The following is a 13,812-nucleotide window of genomic DNA, read 5'->3' on the forward strand; positions in this document are numbered from 1 at the left end:
GTGTGATTATGAAGAAGGCTGTGAATCATGGGAGAAATTCTTTGGGTCTTATGTAACAACGAGAGCTATGCATCATCGAATCTGCTAATAAAGGCTTTGCTGTATTTCTGGACCACACCTAGCTTTGTCCATTAGCCATTTGTGGTTACACCCTCACACAATTTTCCTGGTGCCCTTTCCCCCTGGAGAACCACATTTTAAAAATTCTTCAGAAAGTATTTTTTCTTTCCTCTTTGAAACTTTATTTTCTTCTACCCGTGTCCAGGCTGGGCTTTGTGTATGCTCGGAGTTTATGCTGACTGGAGTTTCAGGCACCATGTTCTCTTCCTTCCTGTTGCAGTACCCATCTTGCATGGAGAGTTTTCCAGAAGCACAAAGTGAACTGAAGCAGATGCGCAGTCATTTTGCCTCGACAGGGAGCTTGAAGGTAGATTGATACTTTTTCACATAAAATAAAAAAAATGGTCTTTGGCTTTTGTGCTACTTTCTTTAAGTTTGGCATGCAGATTCAACTGTTCTTTGTTGAGTTAGTTGACGGTAAGATCAGAGGCAAGCAAAAGAGAATATGAATTGATGGCAATAACTCAAGAATTGTTTTCCAGTTTTGAGAAAAAGATTGTAATGAAGAGTTTACTTTAGCAAAGAAAAGAATGATTTTCCAAATATTAAGATGACGACTCTAAATATAGAGTATACATAGTAGGAAATATAATAATACAGACTGTGATAAAAGCTAAATCCAACAAGGCCGTCCTGTTTGCTTTTTATCGATGTCATAAACACCATGACCAAAAGCAACCTGGGAAAGGAAAGGGTTTATTTGACTCACACATCCAGGTCCCAGTCAAAAACTCAACTCAAGGCAGCAGCTTGAAGCAGAAAGCAATAGTGGGACGCTGCTCATTGCTTTCTTTCAGGCTCTCATTCAGCTGCCTTTCATTATATTCCCCCATCACTTGCTCAGGATTGGAACCACCCACAGTGGGCTGGACCCTCCCACACCGATCATTCCCGGGTGATTGTAGTTTGTGTCCAGTTAACAAAAGCTAACCTTGACATAAAGTTTTCCCACAGTGAACAGAAGATGGGAAAGTTTATGCAGAACTGAAAAGTGACTGAAGAACTGCAAATCAGTAGCCATGCTAGTAGGTTGATGGCTTCAGAGAGCCGATGAAGTTTAACACAAATGCAGCATCAGAACTGGGAGCTCATCAGTCTCTATATGCAGCCTTGTGTAGTTGTGTTGGCTGCGATATGCTACCCTACTCATTTCTTATTAAGTTCAGGGAAGTGCACCCTCTATTGCTCCCCTTCCCCTTCCAAACAATGCTTTTTGTGTTCCCTGTTTAACATGCATCCCTGAACTGAGTTAGATTTACATTTTAGAGGTATTTGAATTCTTGGGTTTTCTTGTAAATTTAAGGTTCTGTTTGTCATTGACTAGGATCCTCCTGGGACGACATTGAAATGCTAGTGAATGATGTCATCTTGATCACTTTCAGGTACAACTTTTTCATGCTCACACTGATCACAAAATCCCACTTAAATGAATAATGACGTATTACCTCGGACTATGACTATGGGACTGCATGGCCAGACATACTCCTAGGGTATTGAGCACATTTTACTGACGATGCTAATATACTGAGCCAAAGAGACATTTTGGAAACATATCACAGGGATTGGCTCACATCTCCTTGGGAGAGGAGGGGAGACTGGGAAGTGGAAAGTGATGTAAGGATGCATTGCAGGGGCTGGGACTGTGGGGTAAGTCATTTAGCACACCCTGAACTTATCCAATTTCCATGTTCATCTACATTCTTCTCCACCTAAGTGATTCTCTTTCTTTCTTTCTTTCTTTCTTTCTTTCTTTCTTTCTTTTTTTTTCGGAGCTGGGGACCGAAGTGATTCTCTTTCTTTCTTTCTTTTTTACTTTCATTGTTATTTTATTTTATTTTTTTTAAATTTATTTAATACTTAATAATAATTCTTTGGTTTCCGGGCAAACATCCCCCTCCCCCTCCCCTTCCTTATGCGTGTTCCCCTCCCAACCCTCCCCCCATTGCCGCCCTCCCCCCAACAGTCTAGTTCACTGGGGGTTCAGTCTTAGCAGGACCCAGGGCTTCCCCTTCCACTGGTGCTCTTACTAGGATATTCATTGCTACCTATGAAGTCAGAGTCCAGGGTCAGTCCATGTATAGTCTTTAGGTAGTGGCTTAGTCCCTGGAAGCTCTGGTTGCTTGGCATTGTTGTACATATGGGGTCTCGAGCCCCTTCAAGCTCTTCCAGTTCTTTCTCTGATTCCTTCAACGGGGGACCTATTCTCAGTTCAGTGGTTTGCTGCTGGCATTCGCCTCTGTATTTGCTGTATTCTGGCTGTGTCTCTCAGGAGCGATCTACATCCGGCTCCTGTCGGTCTGCACTTCTTTGCTTCATCCATCTTGTCTAATTGGGTGGCTGTATATGTATGGGCCACATGTGGGGCAGGCTCTGAATGGGTGTTCCTTCAGTCTCTGTTTTAATCTTTGCCTCTCTTTTCCCTGCCAAGGGTATTCTTGTTCCCCTTTTAGAGAAGGAGTGAAGCATTCACATTTTGATCATCCGTCTTGAGTTTCATTTGTTCTAGGCATCTAGGGTAATTCAAGCATTTGGGCTAATAGCCACTTATCAATGAGTGCATACCATGTATGTCTTTCTGTGATTGGGTTAGCTCACTCAGGATGATTATTTTCCAGTTCCAACCATTTGCCTATGAATTTCATAAAGCCGTTGTTTTTGATAGCTGAGTAATATTCCATTGTGTAGATGTACCACATTTTCTGTATCCATTCCTCTGTTGAAGGGCATCTGGGTTCTTTCCAGCTTAAAAGTCCTGGAAAGAATAGGAATTCAAGGCCCATACCTAAACATAGTAAAAGCCATATACAGCAAACCAGTTGCTAACATTAAACTAAATGGAGAGAAACTTGAAGCAATCCCACTAAAATCAGGGACTAGACAAGGCTGCCCACTCTCTCCCTACTTATTCAATATAGTTCTTGAAGTTCTAGCCAGAGCAATCAGACAACAAAAGGAGGTCAAGGGGATACAGATCGGAAAAGAAGAAGTCAAAATATCACTATTTGCAGATGACATGATAGTTTATTTAAGTGATCCCAAAAGTTCCACCAGAGAACTACTAAAGCTGATAAACACCTTCAGCAAAGTGGCTGGGTATAAAATTAACTCAAATAAATCAGTAGCCTTCCTCTACACAAAAGAGAAACAAGCTGAGAAAGAAATTAGGGAAACGACACCCTTCATAATAGACCCAAATAATATAAAGTACCTCGGTGTGACTTTAACCAAGCAAGTAAAAGATCTGTACAATAAGAACTTCAAGACACTAAAGAAAGAAATTGAAGAAGACCTCAGAAGATGGAAAGATCTCCCATGCTCATGGATTGGCAGGATTAATATAGTAAAAATGGCCATTTTACCAAAAGTGATTCTCTTTCTTAAAGTTAGAAAGTAATCAGTTTTGTTATGGCATTTCATACATATCATATGGTTTGCTTTAACTCATCTGTCTCTTCTGCTGTTCTCTTCATACCTGCTACTCACCCACCCTCACCCACCCGGTCCTCAGCCAGAGGTTATCCCTTCTCTTTTTTCAGTTTCCCTCTCCCTTAAAATATCTTCTGTTCAAGATCCCGTATATACATATATATATACATATATACATATATGTATATGTGTATGTATATATGCATATTTATTACACACCCGTGTATGTTTGTATGTGTGTATGTGTATGTGTGTGTGTGTGTTGTATACGGTTTTAAAATTAGGTGACACATATAGAAAAAAATATGTGGTATTTGTCTTCTAGAGTCTGGCTTATTTTGGCTTAATTCAATTATTTATTATCCAGTTCTATTAGTTTTGCTACATTTTTTATTACTGAGTAGCATTCTATTGTCGTACATCATGCCACATCTTTACTATTTATCTGTTGATGGACATGTAGGCTGGCTTCATTTTCTGGCTATTGTAAACAATGCAGCAATATACATGATGCCACAGTACTTGTGTGATATATTAGAGTTTTTGGTGTATATTGAAGAATAATATACCTGAGTCATATAGTAGTTTCTATTTTAGCCTTTTCCCCTCTTATTTTTGCATTTTTATTCTTTTCTCATATATGATATACCTACCACAGTTTTCATTGCCTCCTCTTCCCCCATACTCTCCCCACTTGCCTCCCCTCTCACCCAGATCAATACCCACTGAACCCCTTCTCCCCCAAAGAGCAGGTCTCTCAGGGACATCAAACAAACACAGCATAACAAGCTACAGCAAGACCAGGCACATACCATCATATCAGGACTGGATAAGGCAACCTATTAATTGGATAAGAGTCCCACAAGTAGGCAAAAGAGTCAGGGATAGCCACTTCTCTCACTGTTTCAACGTCCATAAGAACACCAAGCTACTCAGCCATACCATATCTGTAGAGGATGTAGTTCAGATCCCTACAGGCTCCCTGAGCTCTACAAGTTCCCATGAGACCTGGTCAGTTGATTCTGTGGGCCCTGTTCTCCCGATGTGTCCTTGACCCCTTTGGTTCCTCTGATCCTATCTCTCCCTCCTTCACAGGACTCCCTGAGCTCTGCTTAATGTTGGGCTGTGGTACCCTATCTGTTTTCAACTGTTGTTGGATGAAGTCTCTCTGCTCCTTTTGATTCTGCTAGGCTCTGATCCTAGAACACTCTGCAAGCAGGGCAAATTGCAACTTGAAGGTTTTGTGCCTGGGTGTCCCAGTTCCTCCGTTTGAGGTATTGCTGGATTACAGAAGATGTCTGGTTCAGGCCCTGTGCTCCCCATTACTATTGTTTTAGCCTTTTGAGAAACCTCCATACTGGAGTGGCAGGATCAATTGACATTTCTACCAGCAGTGTGCAAGGGCTCCTCACTCCCTACATACTCACCAGCATTGATTGGTCTCTGTTTTCTTGTCAAAGACCATTCAGACCAGGAGAAGATGAAATCTCAGAGTTATTTCACCTTTCCTGATGGATGGGGCTATTATTGAACACTTTTCCAAGTATTTAGAGGCCATTTAAGTTTCTTCTAAGATATCATCAAAGACTACAAAATAAAAAATAACAAAATTATTGGGAAATAGGTTATGAACGTATTTAGAGTCAAGCACTGAGTTAGTAAGCAAGTGAAAGAAAGGAAGCAGGGAAAGGAGAGAAATAGAAGAAAAATAAAGTTAAATAAAGGAAAAGAAGAGTATTAGAAAAGAACATGAGGGAGGGGAAGGGAAATAAGCAGGAAATTAGAACAAAATACAAATGTTCAAAAACAAAATGGAGTAATTATAGGAAGAGGAATTTTGAGAAAGATAATAGATCAAATCAAAAGTGTAGTAGGGAGAAATAAAATGTATAGGTTTGGTGTTTAGGTGACCACAGGGTAAAAACAGGAAAAAAGAAAAAAAAAGTCTAAGGACAAAAGATTGCTAAGTAACAGAAAACAGAAAAAAAGATTGCTAAATAATAAAAAACTAAAAAACAATGTTCAAAAGTATAAACAGGAATAAAAACATTAAATATTAGGTTAAAAGCTAAGTGGTGGAGAGATGGCTAGGTGGTTAAAAAGGATTTCTTGCTCATATAGAGGACCTGGGTGAGGTACCCAGACCCACATGGCAGCTTACAGTTGCCTGTAACTCCAATTCTAGAGGAAGCGGCACTTTTTTTTTTTTTTGCCTCTGGGAGCACTTCATACACGTGTTACACAGACATCCATGGAGGCAAAGCAATAACATACATAACATAAAACAATCTTTTAAAAATACAAAACTCGGGGTTGGGGATTTAGCTCAGTGGTAGAGCGCTTGCCTAGCAAGTGCAAGGCCCTGAGTTCGGTCCCCAGCTCCGAAAAAAAAAAGAAAAAAAAAGAAAAAAGAAAAAAAATTACAAAACTATAAAAGAAAATACTGTCCAAAGAATAAGAGTACAAGGCTCAAAAATTAAGTTAAAAGGAAGACATGATAGAATGGCCACCCACTGAGTGCTGGAAAACTGAGACTGAAGTTATAGTCACAGGTGAAGGACAGGTGAGCATATGGACTCTTATTTCCCTATGATTTATGCTGTTGATGAGTCTACTGGGTAAGTCTGTTAGAATCCCTTCTTCTCACACCAAGGAGTTCTGCTTTCTATACTTAGCTTTGCAGTAGGGGCTGGGCAAATTCACCCATCCTCTGGACATTTTGCTAGGTCTTGTTCTGTGGGTCGACTACTATTTTAGGCAGGCGGACATTGTTTCTATCACTGTGTCAGAGCAACAGAAACACTGAAGTCTATACTGTAGAGAATCTATCTTCTATCTTCAAGACATTCTAGCTGTCAATCAGTGCTCTGGAGGAATGCAGCTTTATGTGTCACTTTAGTGCTCATGGTGTCTTTACCAGTGGAAGGAAACAAGCCAGTGGCTCTAGGCTTCTTCTACCCACTGACCTCAGGCTGGAAGCTTTCAAACTCTAGGGTTCTTCTCAACTGATGAGCTTTGTCCACAGACACCAAGACTAGGTCCATAGTCTATATCGTCTATCTAGTTCTAGGCAAGCCTTTTGATGCTTGCATGTTTTGGCTTGCCAACATCTACCCTCCTGCCCTCCAAACCTGCCTCCTGGTTTGTTCCTCACACCTGAGCTGTGGTAGGTCTAATTAGAGTCCCTGGCTTGTTTGATTTTTCTGCTCTCAGCCACCTGATACATGTCAGTTTTGAACTCTCAAGACTATGACCAGCTAATTTCTCCTATGCACAAAGTCTGAGCAAATGAGATTTCTTTCATTGTTGACCATTTGGGGGAGAAACTACTGTCTAAGCTAGTCCTGCGATTTGAGGTTTGTTGGCTTGTATTCAGAGTGTCTTTTGCTTGGGTACTTTTGAGATGATTGGGTTATGCTTCTCTTGTCCCCAGTAGGAGGAAGCTGGAGCCATTCTGATCTGTCTTGGTTTTAGACATCTTTATTGATCTCATGACACTTCTTCACTTTCTCTCAAAGGAAGAGAATTAGTATTTTTTCCTTTTCTTACTCACTCATTCACCAAGGTCACATGGGCTTCTGCCTCAAGGTCCTGGCCCTGACTGGACTTCCTTCCTCTTCTGAATTTCCTTCAATGATGAACAGTGTAAACCAAACAAACCCTCTCCTCCTCAGGCTGTTTTCATCACGGTGTTTCATCACAACAATAGTAACCCAAACTAGGGCAAGATGCCTTGGAAGGCTGTCCTCACCTGGTATCCTAAGATGCTGCTCGCAGAATGCAAATGTTCTCACTGAAATTCTTTTATTTCTTGTGGTGTTTTGGAAAGCAAAATGACCATATATTACATAACATTCACAAGTATCTCAATTTCTGACTTGGAATGTTACTGTTACTTTTCTTTCCTAGTAGACTAGTCAGGCCTGTTTTATGACCGTGCTAATTCTTGACAGATATATATACAGCACAAGGCAAAAAAAATGATGATGATAGGCAATTAACCTTCATGAAGACTCAGCTTTTCTGACTAACTTATATGTTGTGCTGGAAGATCTGGAGGTATTAATAGCTTTGTCATGTTAAATTTAATTCTTCTCCCCATAATTTCTTTTGTGCTGGGGATTGGTGGTCTTGTGCTCTGTGTATTCAGATGCTGATTTTTGTGCTCTTAGATCTACTTACAGTCCCAGTGAGATTGTAATGAATACTGAAAAATCTCCTGTATCAATGTGGTATAAAGATTGTTCTCCAATTATCTCTGATTAGTTAATAAAAGGATGAGTAGTCAATGACTGGGCAGGAGGCAGGAGAGGTCCAGGAGAAGGGCCACAAGGTGGAGAAAAAGGAAGAATGTCTCTATAAGGTTAGGCATGAAGAGTAGTTGCCAAGAAAGTTCTTTATGAGGACCCACAAAACAAGTCAAGGTGATTCAAACTGCAAGTAACTTGGGGCATATGGCTGGAGAAGTGTGGGGATAGCATAGAATATCAGGAATAGCTGCATAGTTGGTGTGCTTAAAGCATGTTGAATAAGTTTAAAAGGTTGTGTTTTAATTTTGTGGGGAGCTAGCTGGGTCAGTGTCCTTTAAATGTCATCTTATAGGACATTGAACCCAGAGCCTTAGACATGCTAGGGCAGTTCTCTACCACTGTGCTATGTGCAACCCTAAGTTTCTTTGCTACTTAAGGAACAATGTTCATAATACAACGTGAATTGGCCTGAGTTTTCTACCTAGCCTTGTCTACTTTGGATCTATATTTAAGAGCGTATTGATGGAAAGTGTTTGGAAGACTTGTTTGAGTGCATGATGAACTCATCAGATCACTGAAGCTCACCTGGTGAAAAGACATTCCTACAAAGCTAGCTTTCTTAGACTTAGTTGCTTCTACAGTATGTTGATTTGTTAAGGTACTAGTTTATTTACTAAAAAGATCCTTGAAGAATACTTTTTCCAAGGGCAAATTAGATGATGCAGAATGAAAAACTTAAATTGAAGATTAAAATAAAAAAGAACTGCTTGCCTAGCAAGCGCAAGGCCTTGGGTTTGGTCCTCAGTTCCAAAAAAAAAAAAAAAAAAAAGAACAACGCAAAGAGTTGATGGTTGGAGATTAACTAGAATATGCTTAAAAGTAAAAGCATGTGTTACCAATGATCGAGAAATCTTATCAAGTTTAAACCTGAATACCAGATACCCCTGAGTAATAGGAAAAGTGAATGCAAAATTTGTAATACAAAGGCCAGATCAATTAGGATAAGACAAATGTGTGTATATGTGTGTGCACTCTCAGACGTACATAAACTTCAGTTTCCAAGAATTCTGGTTGTTCACAATAGTTAAGCAATAGTTAAGGGTGAGAATCAGTCTGTGTATATGTTGGCAGATGAATGGGTAAAGACAATGCAGCAAAGTAGGGATTTAAGAAGTGTACAACAATATGCACATATGAAAACATAAAAAAATCACCCCATTGGAATATTATTTAATATATTATGTATATTTGAGGTTATAATGTAATTTAATTACATTTCTCCATTCCTTTTTCTCTCTCCAAACCCTCCCATATACCCCTCTATGCTCTTCTTCAAATACATAGACTCTTTTATATATTATTATTGCATGCATGTATGTATATGCATATCTATTCCTAAATATAAGTTGTTCAGCCCATATAACATTACTTGTACATGTGGTTTCAGAACTAACCCTTCGACACTGAACAATCCATTGGTGTGTGCGTCCCTGGAGAAGTTATGTTTTCAGCTCACAGCTTCCCTCTCTTACTATTATTCTTTGTATAAGGTTGAGGCCTCAAAGGCTTTTCCTGTCCTCTTTGTCACGTCCATTGTTGCCATCCTTGTTTTGGCATGTCATGTTTTGGCAGTCATGTTGGTGAGACTTTATGAGTATAATTTCTGGCATTACTAGGAAATACAATTAACTTTTAAGAATAAAAAAAGTTGGTCATTTACGACAACATGCAATATCTAGGAAGATATGCTAAGTGATAGAAAGCCAATCTCAGAAAGAAAAATACTACATGATCTGTGTGATATGTGGAATCTAGATAAGTCGGCCTCATGGAAGCAGAGAAGAAAGAGGTGCTTACCATGAATTGGGAGCAGGAGAAAAGGGAGAAGTTGATCAAATAATCAGTTATGTAGGGTATATGCATTTTATAGCATAATAACTCAATTAATGTTCCTGCATTTTACAGAAAAAATTGATAAGATAATCGATATTGAAGGTTCTTTCATACATATCAAACCATGTAACTGTATGAAGCAGTAGATATGTTAATCAGCTTGAAGGTGGTAACCATTTCATAATTGAATACATCAAACATGACATTATACTTTATAAACCTATAAAAATTTTGTCAATCACCCTTCAATAAAACTAGAGAAAAACTGAAATTAGAAAAACTTTTTTTACATTTCTGAAGTACTATAAAAATATGAAACTATATCCCAAGAACTGAAGTTCAAATTTCCTTTTAATAATTTTAACATGTTCTCTGGCATACCAGAAGTGCCTTTCTCCTCAGGGTCACTTATATAATGATTCTGAACTTATTTTAGCTTGGATTTCTTTTCTTTTCTTTTTTTTTTTTGGTTTGTTTTCTTCTTTTTTATTCTATATCAATTCTGTATTGTGTAAACTCCAGATATCTCTTTGACAAGAACATATCCTTCTGGGAGGATCAGAGGAAAAGCAGAAATCACGCTGCCCTAGGCTGATCCTTGTCATGAGTTTGGGTAGGCAGAGCTGTTACTTATTGTGGAAGGGAAAGGGGAAGAGGAAGAGGAAGTGGGGGGAGATGTAGGGGAAGGGCAGTGGATGTGGAGAGTAAGTAGGAGGTGAAGGGGAGGGACAGAGAACTGGGGAGGGAAAGTAGGAGGAGAAAGGGGAGGTGAAGACAGAGGAGAAGAAGAGGAAGTGGGAAGAGGGTGGGGAGTTGAAGGAGAAGGGGAAGAGGAAGCCTAAGGGGAAGGGGATTGGGAGAGGAAGAAGAAGGAGGAGGGGAAACTTTGTGTTCTCAGCTCTCTTGGTCAGCTCCTGTGTCTGGATCTGGTCTTGAGCCTTAACCCTGAATCTAGTGTCTAAATCTGGTTTTCTGTCCCATGTTGGTGCACCAAATATTGCTGGACTTTTGTGGACCTGCCCGAGGTATAAAGAACAATAAATAATAAATCCATCTGGTAATACTTAGTTCTGTACTATTACCTTGCTGTAATCAGAGAGTTTCTTCACACACCTAGTACTATGATGAAGCCTCCAAACTGTCGTTATATTTTATGTTGATCATAGGTATAAATCTTCACTTCCCTGCCTTTTATGGAAGAAGACTGAGGCTTGCTAAAGCTTAGAACTTGCTAAATTATAGAGCCAGATTTCTACCCCTGAGTAAAAGAGTAGATGCTCCTGCACGTCTGTGAGACAATCCCAGTCTATTTATTGGGATTGTTTAGGAGTGATTAACAACCCTTTTTTAGCTGTGCTATAATAGGGCATGTTTAGCTGTAAGTCCACGATCATGTTAGCAAATGTTCTTCCTTGCTTTGCAAATTGCTAGTATGAACTCAGTATCTACAAATCCCTCTGAAAAAAAAAAATGAAGCCAATCCAAAAATAAGTGCCTATGAATATAGGCTCTTTGGCATATGCACAAGAGTGAACAGAACACACAGCAAGACTGGGCTGTTTTTCATCCAGTTGGAAAGGTCTGTCATTGGCTGAGTGTAGGTGCTATTGCCAGAAAGACATCAAGCATTTTTAATACACAGTCTACATTTTACGGCTCCTTGAGAGATATCAGATGAACCGCCTGTTGTAAATCAATAATAATTTGCTTTAAAATAAGGAGGAACTAAAACTGTTTCTAATTACTCTCCAAATGCTTAGCATATTTTGAAAACCAATTATTTAAACAATTTAGGTTTCTTCTCTGTCTTTAGAAAGACCTGGAGGAGGGGGGTGAGGGCTGGAAGAAAAGTAGTGAAACATTTTGGAAAAGCAAAGCAATGTGAAAATCGGGAGAGAGTATACACATTCACAGCTCTGTTTTGTAACCCTAGAAGCAATAGTTCTGAGAACCACACCTTGCAGCCAGGAAGATGCTACTTCACCCTCAGTGTCCTTTAAGCTCATTGGCTGCTTAAGGATTGGCTAGTCTGCATTATCAGCTAAGGATTATGACTTGAATATATTGAAAAGCTCTGCTTTTTAGTCCAAATCATGTTCTCTGCATGCTGGCAATGCATTTTCGTGATTGGGTAACTAGAGCGTGTCTTGGAATGTAGATGGATGGATCCTGCTTTCTGTCTGGTCCTTTTTTCAGCATTTAGACTGCATCATGGGAAAAGAAAAATGTAGGCTCAATTCATCCATTAATTTGATACTGTTATAATGTCTATTTTTCCTGAGGACTGTCTTATGAAATTGGAAGGGAAAAAGAAATCTGCTGGGGTGGAGAGAAGTAAAGAATGCTTTTCCCTTTAAATGTATCTGAGTGAATCTAAAGTCATGCCAACATTTTAAGAGTAAGCTGGTGGTTAATAAGCTGTTATAGTTGCTGCCTTAAAGGAAAAGAAAAACAAGAAAGAAAGAGAGAAAGAAAGAGAGAAAGAGAGAAAGAAAGAGAGAAAGAAAGAAAGAAAGAAAGGAGGAAAGAAAGAAAGGAGGAAAGAAAGAAAGAAACAGTGGTTTTACTTGAAAACTGCCCTCTAATCCCAGGCTTATTTGGGGCAAGAAATGAAAAACCTGCAGAACATTACAGCAAGACAATAGTACATGCTGAGCTGGGTTCTCTGCCCTAAGTGAGCTTTTCTTTAGTAAGTTGCCATGAATGTGGGAACTTCAGCTTCTGGGTGTTCTAATGTGTGCATACCATTTTTAATTATCTTTTATTCGGTAATGAATGCAATATGGGTATATTCTTGTGTTGGTCACTTTTGAAATACAGTTTTTTTTTCTCCAGTAAGCACTTAATCTCCACAATTTGATTTTGTATAAAATTTGCTGAGAGCCTTTAGCTAAAATTTCTTCATATTTCCCTGGGAATACAGCTGCATGTTTTCCCCTTTAGAGTTTGATGTGGTGATGCTCCCATGCTTTGTCCAATGGGATGTAGGCACAGCAGGTAGCTGTGCATCTAGGCTGGCTTACAATGTCCTCTTGTTCACATCTCTTTCTGTTTCCTTCACATCTGTGTGTAGGATGATTGCTGAGGGCTCTGAAGACCCAGATGTGAGTGAAGTGATGATTTGGAAGGAGCCCGAGACACTGAATGACCATTCTGAAGACCACCCCACTAGGAAAAAAGGCTTTGCTAGCTAGTAACCATAATTAGTTGAAAACCCTATAGTATTAGTCCCTACTATATAGAAGGGACTTTTTATAAGCACCTGTCCTCTCTTTCTCTGCTAATGCTGGCGTGGTGGTAATGACTGTGATGATGACCTCACATACTGAGATGATTCTGTTCTCTAGTAGGCTGTTCAGATTCCTTGGCCTCTGCCTCTAGGGGCATGTGACTGTAAGTGATAACTAGCCTTCCTCTCTGACCGAAGTTTTTATTAGAAGAATGTAGTTTGGAGTGAAGTCTTCAATATAACTTAGGTTTGCACAGTAAATTGTAAAACTTTATGCCAAAAGAACTTGTCGAGAGGATACAGATGTCTGACAGTATCAAAGGTGCTGTTTGAGGCCATGCTCATGGAGGGCAAGAATCAGTCAGTTCTGGGGATCCAGGCATCAAGAATACTGTCATTGGTACCAAGTACCAATTAGACCAGAGGACTACTTTGTTGTAAGCTATTACAGGTTATCGTAACCAAGTATTTCATATTTCAAAATTACTAAAATAATAGACTTGAAATCACAAAAGTGTGATTAATTATTGAGATATGTAGATACATTTATTAGCTTTCTATAATCTAGTCCTATATCAAAGCATTGTACTTTCCCCCATAAATATACGTAACTGTTAGTTTATTAGAAATAAATTAAATCCTGCCATGGGTCTTCTCTGAGGTTTACCATTTTTTTCATCCTTACTTAAAAGTTATGTTTTTAAAAATGTGCACAAAATTTTAATAACTTTGATGGCAAATATATTAACTTCAAAACATTAAAAAATAAAACAGTAGATTTATGAAAAAATATTTTTTTTCTTTTAAAATCGGAAGACAAGTGAGCAACAAGAACACTGACCATACACCAATGGCTTATGCTCTAAGATCAACAATCAACAAATGAGACCTCAT

The 13,812-nt window shown here is 39.1% G+C and overlaps 1 long non-coding RNA gene across 1 annotated transcript; it reads left to right on the forward strand.

Annotated features, from left to right (window-relative positions):
- The first annotated feature begins 265 nt into the window (after window positions 1–265).
- Window positions 266–13,568, forward strand: LOC147995711 (uncharacterized). The gene is made up of 3 exons (XR_015683827.1): window positions 266–427; window positions 1,445–1,502; window positions 12,763–13,568. It is a non-coding gene; the product is annotated as an uncharacterized LOC147995711 (long non-coding RNA).
- The last annotated feature ends 244 nt before the right edge of the window (window positions 13,569–13,812 follow it).

Source organism: Rattus norvegicus, chromosome 3 (assembly GCF_021556685.1).
Source record: "Rattus norvegicus strain SHRSP/BbbUtx chromosome 3, alternate assembly SHRSP_T2T, whole genome shotgun sequence".
In the NCBI taxonomy this organism is placed as follows: domain Eukaryota; kingdom Metazoa; phylum Chordata; class Mammalia; order Rodentia; family Muridae; genus Rattus; species Rattus norvegicus.